This window comes from Artemia franciscana, unplaced genomic scaffold (genome assembly GCF_032884065.1).
Source record: "Artemia franciscana unplaced genomic scaffold, ASM3288406v1 Scaffold_289, whole genome shotgun sequence".
In the NCBI taxonomy this organism is placed as follows: domain Eukaryota; kingdom Metazoa; phylum Arthropoda; class Branchiopoda; order Anostraca; family Artemiidae; genus Artemia; species Artemia franciscana.
This window is the reverse complement of record NW_027063627.1, coordinates 776,955-794,659: the sequence shown is the minus strand read 5'-3', so window position 1 is coordinate 794,659 and position 17,705 is coordinate 776,955. Positions and strand designations below refer to the sequence as shown.

Genomic DNA, 17,705 nt, shown 5'->3' with positions numbered 1-17,705 from the left:
TTTAATAGTATTTGAGAGCTTTAAGTACCCATTTATTTTACTTAAGTATCAAGTCTTAAGTAGTCATTCCATTGAAGTAGAATATACTTGGGAGAGTACTTGAAAATACTAAAGAATTTTTTGGTATTTGAGAGTTTAAGTACCTATTTATTTTAAAAGAAGAATGTACTTAAGCAAAGTTCAAGTACCTTGATTTTCTACTTAAGTAACACTTGCAGTACAGGTACTTGAAGTACTTCCCAACATGATTATTGAGATATCATTCTTTTGTGGTTTAGAGTAGACATAGCTGCAAAACATCAATTTTGGATAGAGTATATAATATATATATATATTGATCACTATTGATGAGCCATGAAAAACTAGCAAAAAGTCATTTTTGCTATGATGGAAAGTGCTTAGGTCAGGAAATGAAATTTCAATGATGAATCCAGGGCAGAAAGATACTCTAGTAAGGTATTCTTAAGATACTATGTTAGGTAAATATATGGCTGTCAGTATTATGAACTTATCAATAAAGTGAACATACTGTTTTATTCAATGAGATGGTTTGACTTTGAGTGTTCTGGTGAAACAGGCAGGAACTGTTGAACAAAATCATGAAATGCCTTTTATCCAAAAGATAAAAAAAGATTTTGCTGACGTCTTCACCAGCATAGGCAAGCTACAGGGTGAATGCACCATACATCTGAAGCCAGGCACTGTGCCAACTGTACATCCAGTGAGATGCATACCATTTACCCTTCATGACAAGCTGAAAAGTGAGTTAGAACAGTTGGAAAAACAGGGTATCATACAAAAGGTCACAACTCCAATGGAGTGGGTACACTCTATTGTCACTGTTGAAAAACAAAATGGTTCTCCGCACTTGTAATAAGCAGATAGCACTACTCTAAATAATGCTATACAACAACCCTATTACCCCATGCCAACTTTTGAAGGCGTTGCTGCATGGCTCCATGGTCACAACAGATTCATCAAACTAGATGCAAAGTCTGGATATTGGATGCTCAAACTATCAGAGCAAGCATCAATAATGACAACTTTTAATATGCCATTTGGAAGGTATCAATACATGAGGATGCCATTTGGCACTATCTGTGCTCAGGACATCTTCCAATAGAAAATGAAGGAAACATTCAGCAAATCTAGACGGACTAGGAGGGATTGTGGATGACATAATAGTATCTGGTAAAGATGACAAGAATAATAGAGACCTTGTATGTGTGCTGGAGAGGGCCAGAAAGGAAGGAGTAAAATTCAACCCTGAGAAATGTATATTTGGTGCTCCCAGTATCCCTTATTTTGGCCATGTCATGACAGCTGAAGGTATAAAACCTTATCTGAGGAAATTTCAAGCTATAAAGGACATGCCATATCCTACAAGCACAGAAGAGCTTATGATGTTCTTAGGAATGGTCAATTTTCTATCATGTTATGTCCCAAATCTCTCAACTCTAAACCACTCATTCAGAGTTAGGAAAGCAGGCTACATTCGAGTGGAAAGATGTTCACAAGTGAGAGATGGAAAAGATCAAGGTTTCTATTTGTCAGAACCTAGCCACATTTGATGCTCAAAGTAAAGAAATGGAATTGAAAACAGATTCATCAAAGCATGGACTTGGGGCAGAACTTTTGACTCGTGGAAAGATAGTAGCATTCACCTCAACAGCATTGAATGAAACTGCTTTTCAGTTTTTCCACTTAAGAGGCCTGTGAACATTAGCTGTACATGTTGTTCAAATTTTTTCCATGACTCATGAATGGCCACTTCCCAGTCAAAATGAGGTGAAGGCATTGAGTTGTCCATCTTGACTATTCTTCTTCTGACACCATGTTGTATCCAAAGTCAAGCCATCTTATTAAATACAACACATACTACTCAATACCTTTTTTATGCTCTTTATGAATAAAATAATTGCTTCTATTGCAAAATTCATATTTAAGCACTTTTTTAGCTCTCAAAAATGACAAATTTTCAATTAAAATATGGGTAAAATTCTAGTTAATTGGCTTCCTGCTATCTTGGAGAGGGTTTAGGTTAGGAAAATGGAATTTTCAGCAATGAGTCTACAGGCTAAAGTATGTCCTGGGAAGGTGTTTTAAAGTACCCACCTCTACTCCTTCTCCCTCTAGAGGGCCCTGAAATTTGCCTACATGACAGGTCTATACCTGAAATTTTGACAAAACAACATTTTACCTTAATTTTCAGTTACTAGTTGCTTTTTCTCTGCCTTTAGTTCTCAAAATGCAATTCCTGTTATTTGAATAGAATTTTGAGTCATATCAATGTTTTTTTTCCAAATTTAGGAAATGTATTTGCATGTCTTTAAAACCTTATAAAATGGAATTGAGCAAAGTTATGAAGCTGAAAACAATTTTGTACTTCAATTAAGCTAAGATCTATTTTGCAAGGTTTCACTTTTATAACACACATATTTTTAAAGGTCATCAAAGGTCAGGGCACTCTAGAGGGAGAAGGAGTGGAGGTAGTTGCTTCAAAGTACCTTCACAGGGCATACTTTAGTCTGTAGATTCATCCCTGAAAGTTTCATTTTTTTTTAACCTAAACCCCTTCTGAGATAGCAAACAGTCAATTAACTAGAATTTTACCAAAGCATGAGTTATTGGTTGTTTTCTTACAAAATAATACTATGTTTTTCAGTGCTGCTTTCTTGGTTATTTCCAACAAAATAATATTACATTTTCTCAGTGCCAAAATTATTTAGCCTATAATAAGGTTAGGTTAGGTAAAAAAGTGCTTATATTCAAATTTGTAACAGAAGTGATTATTATATTCATAAAGAGCATAAAAAATGCATCAAGTGGTATGTTCACTTTACTGGCTAGTCAATAATATTGACAGTCATATATTTACCCTATGTTAACCCTCTTGATTTCTAAGTCTTAGAAATGTACCTACTTAACAGGTCTACCTATTGGAATTTTGACAAAAGAATATTATAAGCCTAGGCTACATAAATTTTCAGTTTCTTTTTCTCTGGTTCTAGTTTTGATAATGTACTTCTATTTATTCAAATAGAATTTTAAGCAAGATAAATGGTATTTTCTAATTATAATTTAAACAATATTGGAAGAGGGGGGGCTGTGAATTGGCAATAATGTTAACATAATCATAATAGTGAGCATAAAATTAGTAATCTAAAAACACCTCATGTTTTGTTCTGACAGGTCTCCTTCTGGACCCATATTAGCCTATCAACCTTTAATTGAACTTAGGAACCTACTGACTATGTTTTTTCAAATAAAATTTAAGGATTGGTATCAGATTAGGCTATGCTACTTACTATCCAAATGGGCTAAAACTTCTATTTTATTAGTATGTTTCCTTTGGAAGTGGGAACATATAAATCAGCACTGAAGGCTAGGCCTACCTAGAAAAAGAAGTCTGGCCAGTTAGAAGGGGGACCTCTTGTCTAAGTATTACTGTTGAAAAAACATTTTCAACCCTAACTATCTGAAGCTAGGCATTTCTATATTATGCCTAAGATTGAAAAACGGCTGTCCATGTTTCCTAAAAAGCATTGTAAATCAAAATAGGCCTGCTTCCCAAATAATAGGCAAAACGCCTCCTGAGTAGGCTCAATGGGGGTTTGGTCTTTTCGAGTCTTTAGTGCATAGTTTACTTCACCAGAGGAATCAAACAATATAATAATCAAAGCAATTTAGTACTCGCTAAATAATCAAGTCCACTAAAGACTCAATGAATTGTCATACCATTCAAGGCCACGCTGTTTATTTTCTTCTATTTCTCGATGAGGACAATGCAGGTTTTTTAATTAGTTTGTCCGTTCGAGCCTTCCCAGATTACCTCTCAAACAAGTTAGAATACCATTGCCACTTGAAACGGTCTGAATTAGTTGTTGGATAATTTACACCTGCCAGCTCTAGAAAACTCGGAATTACTGAGGTTAAGTGACCTCATATATAAGCAAAAATTCAATATTTTTAAACATAGGAAAAATATGTGAAATTTTATGCCGAAAAAGAAAAGAAACAGTGATTGTGGAATGTGACTCAACTTCTGGGGGTCAAAAATAAGCTGTATTTACAGAAAAGCAAGGTTATTAATGTTGTTATTTACCTGGTTACCAAAAGTGCCTCAATTAGCAAGCTTCCGAATGAGTACTTCTTAATCTTTAAGGTTTACATCCACGAAAATTAACATTAAGACGGTATATTAAATATAAGTCTGCGAACCAACATTAGAATATAGGAAGCTACATTGATGCCAGTGGAGTACTGTCAGTACATGAAGTAATGCCAATATTAGAGACTTTTACATTGGGTGATGTGGGAAGTTTCTTTCATAAAATGAAATTGGATGGAGCAAGCATTAATTTTATGCCCACCTTAATTTTTTGTGGTAACCATTGGGGTATATTAAATATTTCCTGATTTATTTTCCCAACTAAATGTAATTTACTAGTTCATGCCTTCTTAAGTGTATATGTTGTGTCAGTGTCTGTCTTAAATTCATATCCATTGGCTGCACCTCTCAATTCCTTATATGAATTTTGGTGTCATAAACGTGAATTGTATCTAGCTCGTATAATTTGAGAGATCATTGCTAGTGCTCACCAATGTTCCATTGATGTAGAAACTCATTTGTCGAAATAAATTATGTAAAACACAATTTTCACAGGATATTCCATCAGTTAAACTTGGTATTTCATTATGAAGTTTCTTGACTACCACTTGTAAATCTATAAATGTGGAAGACATATCCACAAAATAATCTTCATTGGAACAAATTTGAAAATTAATGTTTTCAGAGATCGGTTGTTGTGGGTAGCATTGTTTATAGTAGCCGTTTTTCACACTAACATCAACATTTTCTGCAATGAATAGATTTAAATATGAAGTGATGGATGGATTGGAGTCCTTGTGTGGTAGCTATGCCATTTCAGTCAAGGAGCAGCAATCCTTTTTTGATCTAACAAGTTTCTTCATTGGTTTCTTCTTCTTTGACAAGAGGGATGTCTTTCGTTTCTGACCTGAGAAGAGGCTGGTGAGCGATGCAGTGCTTCTCAACCTTTTTCAACCTTTGTCATTTTGTTGAGATTTCAATCACTCGCCAAGGGACCGTGCACCAGACCTGAGATTTCCGCATTTTTTCAAAACCCTTACCGGAGCCGTCGTGTAGCATAGAGGATGCTAAATCTGCGCAGCCGGTACAATACATTTTTTAGCCAATGGTAGTGCAGAGCGAAACAGCTTAGCAAACTAAATCCCAAGACCTTAGCCCGACATTGAAGAAGAACCATTTTAATAGTCCATTCCATGGCCATTTTGTCTGGGACCAAGAGTAGCAACATAGCAATAAATATCAGGACAAACAAATGCCATTTTTCTATTAGACATCCTGCCATTGAACGGGTCGAAAATGACATGTAGTCACGGCCAAATATTTCGTTATTGCCAAAGGATCACCTAATGCAGTTATTAATGATAACTGATAGAGTTCCAATGAGGAAGTGTTTACAGGGCTATAATGAAGTTGCTTTATATTGTAATAATGAATATGATTTTGACTTTTTTTTTGTTCACCAACACATAGGAGGGAAAGTTGCTATTACTAACTCTTGATGTTTCAACGAATAAAGCGTTTAGAAATATAAAACTGTCTGAGGAGAAACCAGGTGGATAGTCAGCGAAAATGACATGATCCATACCATGAGTTCTTCCAGCTCTTTTACCATTGATTATATTCTGTTTAAAACTAAGAACATCTCTCAGTTTGTCGTTGAGAATAACCATTTGATTGTCAATGGGCGAACTAATGTAGATCTTGTCCTGTTCCACTGAATAGCTAAATTTAAAAGCACAATTTTACGAGCGAAGATTTTTCTAGTGATATCACAACACAAATAGTTCATATTACCAAATTCCTTGTATGGTAATGTGATGAGGTCGTATTCATCCGAGTCCATTGTTTCTATCCAATGTTCGCTAACAAGTGGCCAATCATGTGGTCTAACTTTTATGTGATATATACAATCTTTTCTCAGGATACCATATGTTTTTTTGAGAATACAATCGACAAGAGTAACTTCATACTCGCCATCGAATTTGATGATAGGAGAGAGTTTTGTCCAAAGATATTTTTTTTGTTCAAGTCATTGTAGAGTGGGTCAGAGTCATAGAACATGAACGTCAAAGAGAAATCATTTGGTGTTGTTTTTATCTTCAACTGCTACCCAAGAATCAAAATCAGAGTTATATCCTAGCCAACGAACGAGCCACCGTCTATTGCCCTTATGTTTACGATTCTTCAATATCTTTCCAATTTAATAGATTTCACTATTATTATTGACTTTTTGGAGCTTATAGTCATAAAAACCATCAAGAATCTCTTCATCCTTTGTGTCTCGTAGTCGATATGTTGTGGGTTTAGTGTCTTGGATTGTTGACACCTGAAAAGTTCAGTGGATGATAAGTAATTCTCTTTTTCACAAATTTTATTTGTTCTTTTAATTTGAACAATGTCACCAGAATTGAATTTTTTCTTTACAACCTTTTCACTGGAATATTGTTTAAGAAAAGTGTCAAGTGTGTAATGACCTCCTCGGTGAACTTCCTGAGGGTCAACGGTGAACAGAGATAGATGGGGCGTTGATTATAAATTTACCTGGTTTTATATAAATCTTTAATAAAAGCAAGAGTATTTTTCAATGTAAAATATCTTGAAGTTAAAAGTTGTATAGTTCTTATCAACCGTTCTGTCAATGCAACATTTATACGACTATGACTATGACGGAGCATTGTACTATGCTTCAACAAAACCTTCTCTACATGTGGATTAACAAAATCACTACCTCGATCTATTTGTATTTTTCTTCAACAATCTTGCTTAAGAAAAATTTCTGTAGCTTTAGCAACTTCACACCTCTCTTTTTCCGAAATGGAATAGTATATGCATAGTGACTAAAGACACTGATTGCAAGTATAATATATTTGCAGGGTGTATTGTGACACTTTTGAACATCATCTAATGTTAAAAGATCTGCTTGCATTATATACACTGGGGAAAAGGGTTTAGTTTATTGATAATGATTACCACGAGCCCTATAATTTAGATGTAGGGTGTGACTTGCTAATTTGTAGATACTCTCCCGCTAAAGCTTTTTGAAGTCCAGTGACTTTAGAAAGTGCGGTTGGGGAACTTAGACATCCCGGTTCGCCAATATTTTTATAAACACGTTTCAAAACTTCGACAATTTTGGACGCAAACACGTAGTATAATGTCCAATACCCTTTTGCATACTAGCGGGTTGGGGATGGTGATGACTTGATATCAATACGACTTCGCTTTTGCCTTGCCGCCACCACCACTTGTTTCACCAAATCATTGTTTCTACTACTACGACTACCAGCATTAGCGGTAGGTGTGCTAGTATTTTCCAAAATTGATTTAGATTCTTCTTCTACTCCTTTTTATGTTAGACTGCTAAGTTCCTTTAACTGCTATAGATACAACTAACTATGAACTTTAGTTGTCTAATGTATAAATAATTATTTCCCTACCAGTCTTAGTACTATGTTCAAGAATAACAACAATAACAATTTAGAATAATAACGAAGTGAATTATAAAACGCTTTAATGGCTGGCGATGTCTCCTCTCGTGACCTCGAGGGGAGTTGTAGCATTCATACGGGCATATTTCCTAACATGTTAGTAAATTGTAAATTTCATCATTCGGAAAGCACTGTTTAAGGAGAGAAACTATTAAAATCGTCAATTTTCTTTACTTGAATCAATTGGGTTAAAGATTAGGCGAAAAACTATAGGAATCTAAAAACGAATTTTCTTCAAACCGTATGACTATTATCTATTGTTTTCCATAGAAGATCAAAGACTAGCAGCTTCTAAGACAAATTAGGTCTGATATTATAAGAAAAAGAACCATCTGCCCATGCGTCCTCTACAACTTCACCTTTCCGTAATGTGTGTGTGTGTGTGTGTGTATGTGTGTGTGTGTGTGTGTGTGTGTGTGTGTGCGTGTGTGTGTGTGTGTGTGTGTGTGTGTGTGTGTGTGTGTGTGTGTGTGTGTGTGTGTGTGTGTGTGGTGTGTGTGTGTGTGTGTGTGTGTGTGTGTGTGTGTGTGTGTGTGTGTGTGTGTGTGTGTGTGTGTGTGTGTGTGTGTGTGTGTGTGTGTGTGTGTGTGTGTGTGTGTGTCTGTATGTGTCTGTATATCCTCGCTAAATAGGTGTTTTTCCCTATTTTCTAAAATACGGCAAATTTTCTCAGGTCACTTAAGTTCTGTAAAAAGAACAGAGTGTCCTTAAGGGTATGTGAACTTGCAGTATTTATGGTAAATACACACAGTTCCCAAGGGAAAAAATGAAAAAAATAATTTGGAGAACTTGCGTTTGTGCTAGGTCTCCATGCAAAACAAGAACCAAATAACACGTATGACCATACATAGTATGGTATATTTACCATAAATACTGCAAGTTCAAATACCCTTAAGTAAACCTTGCTCTTTTTACAGAATTGAAAAGACCCAAGAATTTTCATAGATTCAATAGAATTTGAAAAAATAATGAGTTTCAAAAAGGAGATGAAGCAAGATAATCAAAGGTGTAAATTCGCAAAGGCAGAACAAAAATACAACAAAGCACCAAGTGGGAGATTTATTATACGTGCAGAAAACCAATCTCGAGGGGACGAAGAGTAAAAACACTCTCAAATAATCTCACTTGTGTTTTAAGGCTTATGAGATAGTAGACCGTAAAAGAATAAAACCAGGATATTTTCCAGAGCCGCAGAAATCTGCATCATTATTGGATAAGCTTGTAAGTAAAAACATTATTTCAAAGAGGTAAACTTTGCAAAGAGACAGTGGCCATTTACGGAACTTTTAAATTATATTAATAATTCGGAGGAGCTAGAATAGAATTTAGCGCTCCTCTATTAATTCACCAGGTCGATTCACGTTTATTTGTTCACTCGCATGGAGAACAAGGCAACAAGGCAAAGGCACAAGCCTCCAGTAGTGAAGAATCTGACGCAGAGGCGTAAATGGCGAAATGGCTCATTCTTTTTTGAAAATGAAATTTAAAAATACAGGTTTTATCAACTGAAACTAAGGAGTAGCATTAAAACTTAAAACGAAAAGAAATCATAACGTATATGATAGAGTTTGTCCCCTCGCCAACACTTTACTCTTTCGCTATAGTTCAAATCTCATTCCATTTCTTTCAGAATGACCCCTGAATCACAAAGGCCGTTTAATTTAAATAATTAGTTCTTTTTAAAGTACTAAAAAAGCTCAAGCGTAAAGAGCGAGGTATTGGCGAGGGGGTGAGCCTCCTCATATACGTAATAATTTCTGTTTGTTTTAAGTTTTAATGTTCCTCTTACTTTTAGTCGAAAAATACTATTTTTAATTGAATTTCTGATTATTTTTTTTAAAAATGCTGAGAAATTTGGCGCCCTCTTCATGGAAAATTCCCGTCCCCCATGAAAAGTTCATCCATGGAAAGAGCCTCCAACATAATACCCCCCCTCCTGACCACCCTTTCCCACCAGAAAAAATCCCCCTGGAAACACCTGTATAATTCTCAGTAACTAGTACTATTTGTAAACAATGGGAAAAGTCCACAGCTTGCAGCCCTTCCTCCGAGGCCTATGGGGGATTAAATCATCCTCAAAGACATAGTTATTTAGATTTTCCGACTATGCTGAACAAAATGGCTATCCAAATTTCGATCGGGTGACTTTGGGAAAAAGTGAGAGTGGAAGGGGGCCTAGTTGTCCTCCAATTTGTTGGTCACTTCTAAAGGGCACCAGAACTCTTAATATCCGTTCGAATGAGCCCTCCTGCAATATTCTAGGACCAGTGGATCAATGCGATCACCCTTTGGAAAAAAACAAATAAATACACATTCGTGACCTTTCTTCTGGCAAAAAATTTAAAGTATTTGAAGATAAGGGCTTGAAACCTCTACTTCAGGGTTCTCTAATGTGCTGAATCTGATGGTGTGATTTTCAATCACACCATAAGATTCTATGACTTTTAGGGGGTGTATCCTTCTTTTTTCGAAAATAATGCAAATTTTAAGACTTGTAAGTTTTCAAACAGTTCGTGGTAACGAGCTGTAGTAAGGAATTACCCGGCTTAATAGTAAGCGAAATTCTTAAAAAAACGAAATTTTGACACTAATAGTTACATCAAAGGAATTGTATTTTTATGCTGATTGAGAGTTTCCCCAGGCAACGGAATGGGTTTATAATAAATCGAGTTACTGTGGGACAAAATTGCTGGTAAATTATAAAGAATATTAATCAAAAACCAAGTAATTTAGCAAAGCAGGATAGAAGTCTCTCAGCTTATGATGTTAATAGAGACTTTAGGATTGCTAGTATTTTCTGAGAAAACTTTTTGAAAATTTGGAGATAAAACTTTATCCAACAACTAGCTGTTGGGGTGGCGCTTCGCGCCACCCCAACACCTAGTTGGTGGGGGCGCTTCGCGCCCCCCCCAAGCCCCCCCGCGCGCGTAAGTCGTCACGCGCCATAATAGTTACGCGCCATTGTAGTTGTGTCCCTATGTCCCACCTGTGAATATAGATAGATATATATATATATGGTTTTAACTACGTAAAACTTGCGAATATACAACATTCTTTGCTGTCCCATTGTCTTTGCATATAAATAGATTGTCAGGTTTACCGACTCTTGAACATGCAACATATAATGGTCCATGGGAAAACAATCTGTATTCAGATCTATACCTCATGATTCTAATGATTGCCCTTGAGCTTTGTTGATGGTGATTGCTAATCGACCATTCCCTGTCCCGGTGTCCCGGTCGTCATTTACATCCCCCTGTTTCCTCCGGTGTCCCCGTTGTAGTTGTGTCCCTGTGTCCCGGTCGTCATTTATATTCCCTGTGTCCCGGTCGTCATTTGTATCCCGGTGTCCCGGTCTGTATATACATTCGTTTTTTAGTTTTGTTTTTCTCCTTTATTTTTTTCCTTTTTTTTTCTTTTTTAGCTTATTTAGATTTTTAGATTTTTTAGTTTTTTTATTAGTTTTTAGTTTTTTTTTCTTTTTAGTTTTTTTGTCCCGGTCGTCATTTATATCCCCCTGTTTCCCCCGGTGTCCCCGTTGTAGTTGTGTCCCTGTGTCCCGGTCGTCATTTATATTCCCTGTGTCCCGGTCGTCATTTGTATCCCGGTGTACCGGTCTGTATATACATTCGTTTTTTAGTTTTGTTTTTCTCCTTTATTTTTTTCCTTTTTTTTTCTTTTTTAGTTTATTTAGATTTTTAGATTTTTTAGTTTTTTTATTAGTTTTTAGTTTTTTTTTTCTTTTTAGTTTTTTTGTAGTTTTTACCTTCTTTTTAGTTTTGTTAATTTTTTTTTTTACTTATGTCCTGGTCGTCATTTATACTCCCTATGTCCCGGTGCTTTGTTGATTGCTAATCGAACATTCCTTTTGTCCTGGTCGCTTTCTCTTTGAGTGTCGTCATTTATTTTTTTCTTTTTTAGTTCTTTTAGTTTTTACCTTTTTTAGTTTTTTTTAGTTTTTTAGATGAAAATTTTTTTTAGTTTTTTCCTTTTTTTCTTTTTAGTTTTTATTGGTTTTTACCTTTATGTTAGCTTATTTTTCAGTTTTTTCCTTTTTTTTTAGTTTTTTTTTTATTTTTTATTTTTTTTAGTTTTTTACCTTTTTTTTAGTTTTTTTGTTTTTTTAGTTTTTTTTAGTTTTTTAGCTTTTTTACTTTTTTTTATTAGTTTTTAGTTTTTTTGTAGTTTTTGCCTTTTTTAGTTTTTTCAGTTTTTTTTTTAGTTTTTTATTGGTTTTTACCTTTATTTTAGCTTATTTTTCAGTTTTTTCCTTTTTTTTAGTTTTTTTTTAGTTTTTAGTTTTTTTAGTTTTTTACCTTTTTTTAGTTTTTTTAGTTTTTTTAGTTTTTTAGCTTTTTTATTTTTTTATTAGTTTTTTTGTAGTTTTTGCCTTTTTTTTAGTTTTTTTAGTTTTTTAGCTTTTTTATTAGTTTTTAGTTTTTTTTGTAGTTTTTGCCTTTTTTTAGTTTGACAACTTATTTTTATATATATAGATAGTTTTTTTTTTTTTACTTATGTCCTGGTCGTCATTTATACTCCCTGTGTCCCGGTGCTTTGTTGATTGCTAATCGAACATTCCTTTTGTCCTGGTCGCTTTCTCTTTGAGTGTCGTCATTTATTAGTTTTTTCCTTTTTTTTTAGTTTTTTATTGGTTTTTACCTTTATTTTAGCTTATTTTTCAGTTTTTTCCTTTTTTTTAGTTTTTTTTTATTTTTTATTTTTTTTAGTTTTTTACCTTTTTTTAGTTTTTTTAGTTTTTTTAGTTTTTTAGCTTTTTACTTTTTTTATCAGTTTTTAGTTTTTTTTTTGTAGTTTTTGCCTTTTTTTAGTTTTTTCAGTTTTTTTTTTAGTTTTTTATTGGTTTTTACCTTTATAGTTTTTTTAGTTTTTTAGCTTTTTTATTTTTTTTATTAGTTTTTAGTTTTTTTTGTAGTTTTTGCCTTTTTTTAGTTTTTTCAGTTTTGACGTCACCTAATCCAGTTTTTTCAGGTGACGTCACCTGACACATCCATCCATCCACAGACAACTTATTTTTATATATATAGATTGGGAGAAAAAATGTTTCCGGCTATTCTCACTTGATCATAAACATAAATTTGTTTCTACCTTAAGGGCCTTTTTTATACTCACATACATTTTGCTTACCCACCCATCCCATCAAATTATTGCATTTCTGCGATTTGTCAGCTAACAAAATAATTCCGTTTCATACCAGCAAACTGTTAACATTGGACACTAGAAAAAGCCAAGCAATTTGGCGGAATATCCAAAAACTCAATTTTAAGTAAAATGTTATTTGGAAAACAAATTGGCAGGAATTTCTAAAGAGGCTCACAATTTTCAGCTCCACAATAATTGTAGTAAGTTGAATTTGTCCATGCTTGTGTGTGTAATTTTGATACTTTGTTCTGATTTTAAATCCCTGTGTCAAAAGATCAGACTACATTTTTCAAGACTAGGCCAAAGCTTTAAATGTGTGTCCAAGACTAGGCCCTACATTAATTTGTGCTTTTTAACTGGCAAGGCCCAATTCCTGATGAAATTGTAGCCTACTTGTAAACTTAAAGATGTGCCTGTCCAACTAAATTGTGTATCTTGGTATTCCCATTTCATATTCAAATATGCAGCACTTGTTACATCCTAGAAGACATCTAATTTAACATCAGTTTCACATGCTCCCGTAGTCTCTGATAAGCTTTGTTTCAATTGAAGATAATTTCTTAAACCACATTGGCTTCCCATAATGTAAAAAAAGGAAAACTTTCCTTGAATATATTTTGTTTTGTACTGAAGAAGAGAGGCAGCTGTCCTCTAAAAATGTTCACTTTGTTTATTTATTCAGTATTCTTGTTTGGCCATAAAAACCCCATTTTTGATTATTTTCCTTTTTTACACAGTTTTAATTACTGTTATCTAGCAACACTCTACAACCCTTTGCTCTCCCCTACATCCCCTACATTGCACCCTTCTGGAAGATTCTTGCAAATGGTGATATAGTAGGTGAAAATCACTCTACTTTCTTTCGTTTTACAAAATACATAGCCTACTGAGATACCATATCCAATTTGGACATGCAGTTCATAGCTTATCAATGGTCTTCATATAAAAAGTCCTACTTTAGCCATTGCTAAACTTATAGAGAAACACAACCAAATGATTCCAAAAGATGCCTAGAACACTCTTTCTGGAGACTTGTATAGTGCTATTTTGCTTGTTTTTTATTGTTCCATCATTTTCTTTTTCTGTGAAGATGGGTTTTCAATAAATAATAATGAAAATGTAAAAAAGATTTACTGACCAAAAAAAAAAAAATAAAAAAAAAAATGTGTTCCTGAAATGTCTAGATATGTGTTGGCAATTCTTCATCAAATAATGTAATTTGGCTTCATATAAGAAAAAAATTATAGTATCAAAAAATAATTTTGAAATGTGAATGAAATCTGAAAGAAAAATGTTTTTGTGGTTAGTTGAAACTTATTGAATATTATAAAGTAAGAATTTCATCCCCTAAATTTTAGTTTGTATATTACCCAGGGTTATATCTGGGACCATTAGGGGGAGAGGGTGAATTATCACAAACATAGCTATAAACATTACAAAGAGGATAAAATTAAAACTTAATAGGCCTGGGTGCTACTGTTTTTGCTTTACAGTGGTACCTTTAGAAATGCTTTAACTCTACTGTACCCCCAGAAAATCATCATATTAATCAGGATTACCAAAACAACTTATGAAACTAGGCAGAATAATCAATATATATTGATGTTTATTCTTGGAGTTCTTAGTGGTTTTGATTTGCTAGAATTTTAAAAGAAAAAAAGTTTCTAAAATATATTTTGTTTTCAGGGAAGCACAAATAATGACATTGCCTTTATGAGGTTTATGGGACATTATACCTAGTCCTGCTTGCGATAATTTCTGCTCATTCAAAGTTTGACTTGATTATTCATTGTAACTTCTGCTTGTTTTGGGTTTCATTCATTTAATAAGGATGGTTCCTGCTTGCTTTAAGTGTGAATTGTGGTTTGACATAATTTCTGATCATCTGTGGACAAATTTAGCTCTTTTCTTTTCTTGAAAAACTTCTTTTTTGGGAAAAGTTTTAAAACTAGTCTTTTTTTGTTTTAATTGACATTATTTTTTTTAATTGACTAATAACAAGAAGGTTTGCAAAGTTTTTAATTGTTTTTACCCTATTGCTCAAGTATTAAGATTAAAGATTTCTATTTATATTTAAGACAAAATTTTACACCAGATTTAATTGTAGTTGAACAATAGAACTTTGGATAGATGGGTAGAGGGAATATTGTTCAAATAAATAGAGTAGGATTTTTTATAACTTTGGCCGTCTGTAGGGCTGAGCCCATACTAACTCTCATCATGTCACAACCTTAATATAGAAGAATATTGATTAATGATTTCATAATAAATTTCTTATGGCACTTTTTTTTTTGTAAAATAATTACATTTTTGCCCCATTTATTAAAAAGAGCTCTGACCTGTCTATAAAATAAAAAAAAGGATGCCAAGAATCAATGCATCCAGATTGGTCTCTGTTGTCTCTTGGTTCTGGAACTGTAATTGAGATGTCTTCATGGCCAGTAATGTCTGGCTGATTGATGTAAAAACAGAAAATTTTAAAATAAGAATCAATACAATCACATTTTCTTTAAACATTTTTTACCCTTGGGAAATTCTCCAGGGTCTTGAATAGGTTAAATTTTGTAATCAGCTTCGTCTCCCTGTCAAATACTCCCTCAAAGTCTCAGCTAGCCCCCTCAAGATATTAATTTATACCCATAGCCATACTGGAGGTATTTCAGATACATCTTTTGACAACTTGGGTTCTAATAGTGTGTTTTGATTTAATTTAACATTCCTGTCAAGATTCCCTTAAAGTTTCAGCTTAACACCCTTTGCTGTTCCTGAGATTTTTCAGACATGACATGTGACAACATGAATGCATACAGTGACTTTTGGTTTGGTTCCACATCCCCTTCAACTTTCTCAGAAAGTTTAAACATAATGCCCATAGCCATTCCTGAGATATAGCAGACAAATATTTCTAACAACCTGAATATAGACAGCGTTTTTTGATTTAGTTTAACATCCTTTCAAATAGTCCCTGAAGGTTTCAACTTAATGCCTGTAGCTATCTTTTTTTTTCCAAAAAAATTCTTCAATTTTTTCTAAGTTGCTTTTGTTTGAGGGGAGAATTTTCTGGGAGGGAAATCAGCCTAAAACCATATCAAAAGGACATAACTGGAATATTTCATGAATAGCTACAGGCATTAAGTTGAAACCTTCAGGACTATTTGAAAGGATATTGAACTAAATAAAAAAACACTTTCTGTATTCAGGTTGTTAAAAAATGTGTCTGTTATATATCAGGAATGGCTATGGGCATTATGTTTAAACTTTCTGAGAAAGTTGAAGGGGATGTGGAACCAAACCAAAAGTCACTGTATGCATTCATGTTGTCACATGTCATGTCTGAAAAATCTCAGGAACAGCAAAGGGTGTTAAGCTGAAACTTTAAGGGAATCTTGACAGGAATGTTAAATTAAATCAAAACACACTATTAGAACCCAAGTTGTCAAAAGATGTATCTGAAATACCTCCAGTATGGCTATGGGTATAAATTAATAGCTTGAGGGGGCTAGCTGAGACTTTGAGAGAATATTTGACATTTAGACAAAGCTGATTACAAAATTTAACCTATTCAAGACCCTGGAGAATTTCCTAAGGGCAACAAATGTTTAAAGAAAATGTGATTGTATTGATTCTTATTTTAAAATTTTCTGTTTTTACATCAATCAGCTAGACATTACTGGCCATGAAGACATCTCAATTGCAGTTCCAGAACCAATTATGGAATATTCTACCTATATTCCAAAATATAGGCAGAATATAGGGTTTAGAATATCACTATAGTGTAGCATTTATTTCGTATTTTTGTTTCATCTAATTTTATCTTAGACTAACTTTAAAGCTAAAAAAAAAATTGAAAATATGATATTAGTGGCAACTGTAGAAGGGTTGCTGTATGATGAAATTGCATAGAGATACAAACTGGATTAATAAGTATGATTAGTTACTTCCTATGGACTTGATCTGTTACTGACATCTATAATACATGATATTCACCCCTTGCTATTGAAAGGATCCACTAGGTATTTATCAGAAGTTTTTACTCTCTGAACCACCTTTAAGGTTTTTTTAGTTTTAATAAAATAGAGTCAAAACCAAGAAAAGTTAGGATAGACAGAAGTACTTATTTTAAACAAGCAATCAGATTAATTTCTTAATCTTAACCTTACCCTATTATGCTAACTCAACTCCCAGCCCCAAAAAACATGAAAAGAAAATTTAAAGAAGTAAAATAGACAAACAAATTCTATAGGATATTCTACAACATATATTCTTCCTATATTAGGAACATAGGTAGAATATTGTAAAATCCTTTCTTGTCTTCATTTTTTTTACTTGTTTTCCTGTCTTGTGCTCCTTTTTTATTTGTGTTGTGAGATGTTGCATATATGCCTTTATGATGACCGGGATGCTCATATTTTCTTTTGGTTTTGTTCAACATCTCAACCTCTCCTAAAAGTTCCAGCTGTTCTTTAGATTTTGCATACATGTCATTTTGACAGAGTTCTTTTTATATTGTTCAACATCTTGATCAACATTTCCTGGAAGTTTCAACTTAATCTCCTCAGCCATTCATGAAATATTGCAGATATGCTCTTTTGACTGCCTGAACCCATACAGTGTCGTTTGATTTAGTTTGACCCACCTCCCCCCATATTTCTTCAGTGTTTCAACTTCATACCTTTAGCTGTTCTTGAGATTTTGCAGATAAGTGCCTTTGACAACTTTGATACACAAAGAGAGTTTTAGTTTTACTCAACATCCCTCTGAACATTCCCTGGAAGTTTCAACTAAATACTCTTAGCCATTTCTGGTTTATTGCAAATGCACCCATTTCACATTCTGTATACACATAGTGTCTTTTAATCAAGTTCAACACCTCGTCCTCCTCTCCCCCAAAAACATTACTTGTAAGTTTAAACGTAGTACCCTTAGCTATTCCCGAGGTATTGCAG

The 17,705-nt window shown here is 33.8% G+C and overlaps 2 protein-coding genes across 4 annotated transcripts in view; one reads left to right on the top strand and one right to left on the bottom strand.

Annotated features, from left to right (window-relative positions):
• The window catches only part of LOC136043066 (piwi-like protein 1), a 51,939-nt gene extending 48,111 nt beyond the window's left edge, over positions 1–3,828 (bottom strand). The window contains exon 1 of one of the 2 annotated variants that reach the window (XM_065727981.1): positions 3,739–3,828. The gene's annotated coding sequence lies outside the window, so the exon portion shown is untranslated. The other variant, XM_065727982.1, reaches the window with a different exon arrangement.
• Positions 3,829–12,808: 8,980 nt separating this feature from the next.
• The window catches only part of LOC136043074 (DNA mismatch repair protein Mlh1-like), a 97,675-nt gene continuing 92,778 nt past the window's right edge, over positions 12,809–17,705 (top strand). For both annotated transcript variants that reach the window (XM_065727997.1, XM_065727996.1), the window contains exon 1: positions 12,809–12,959. The gene's annotated coding sequence lies outside the window, so the exon portion shown is untranslated. The remainder of the gene's footprint in view (positions 12,960–17,705) is intronic.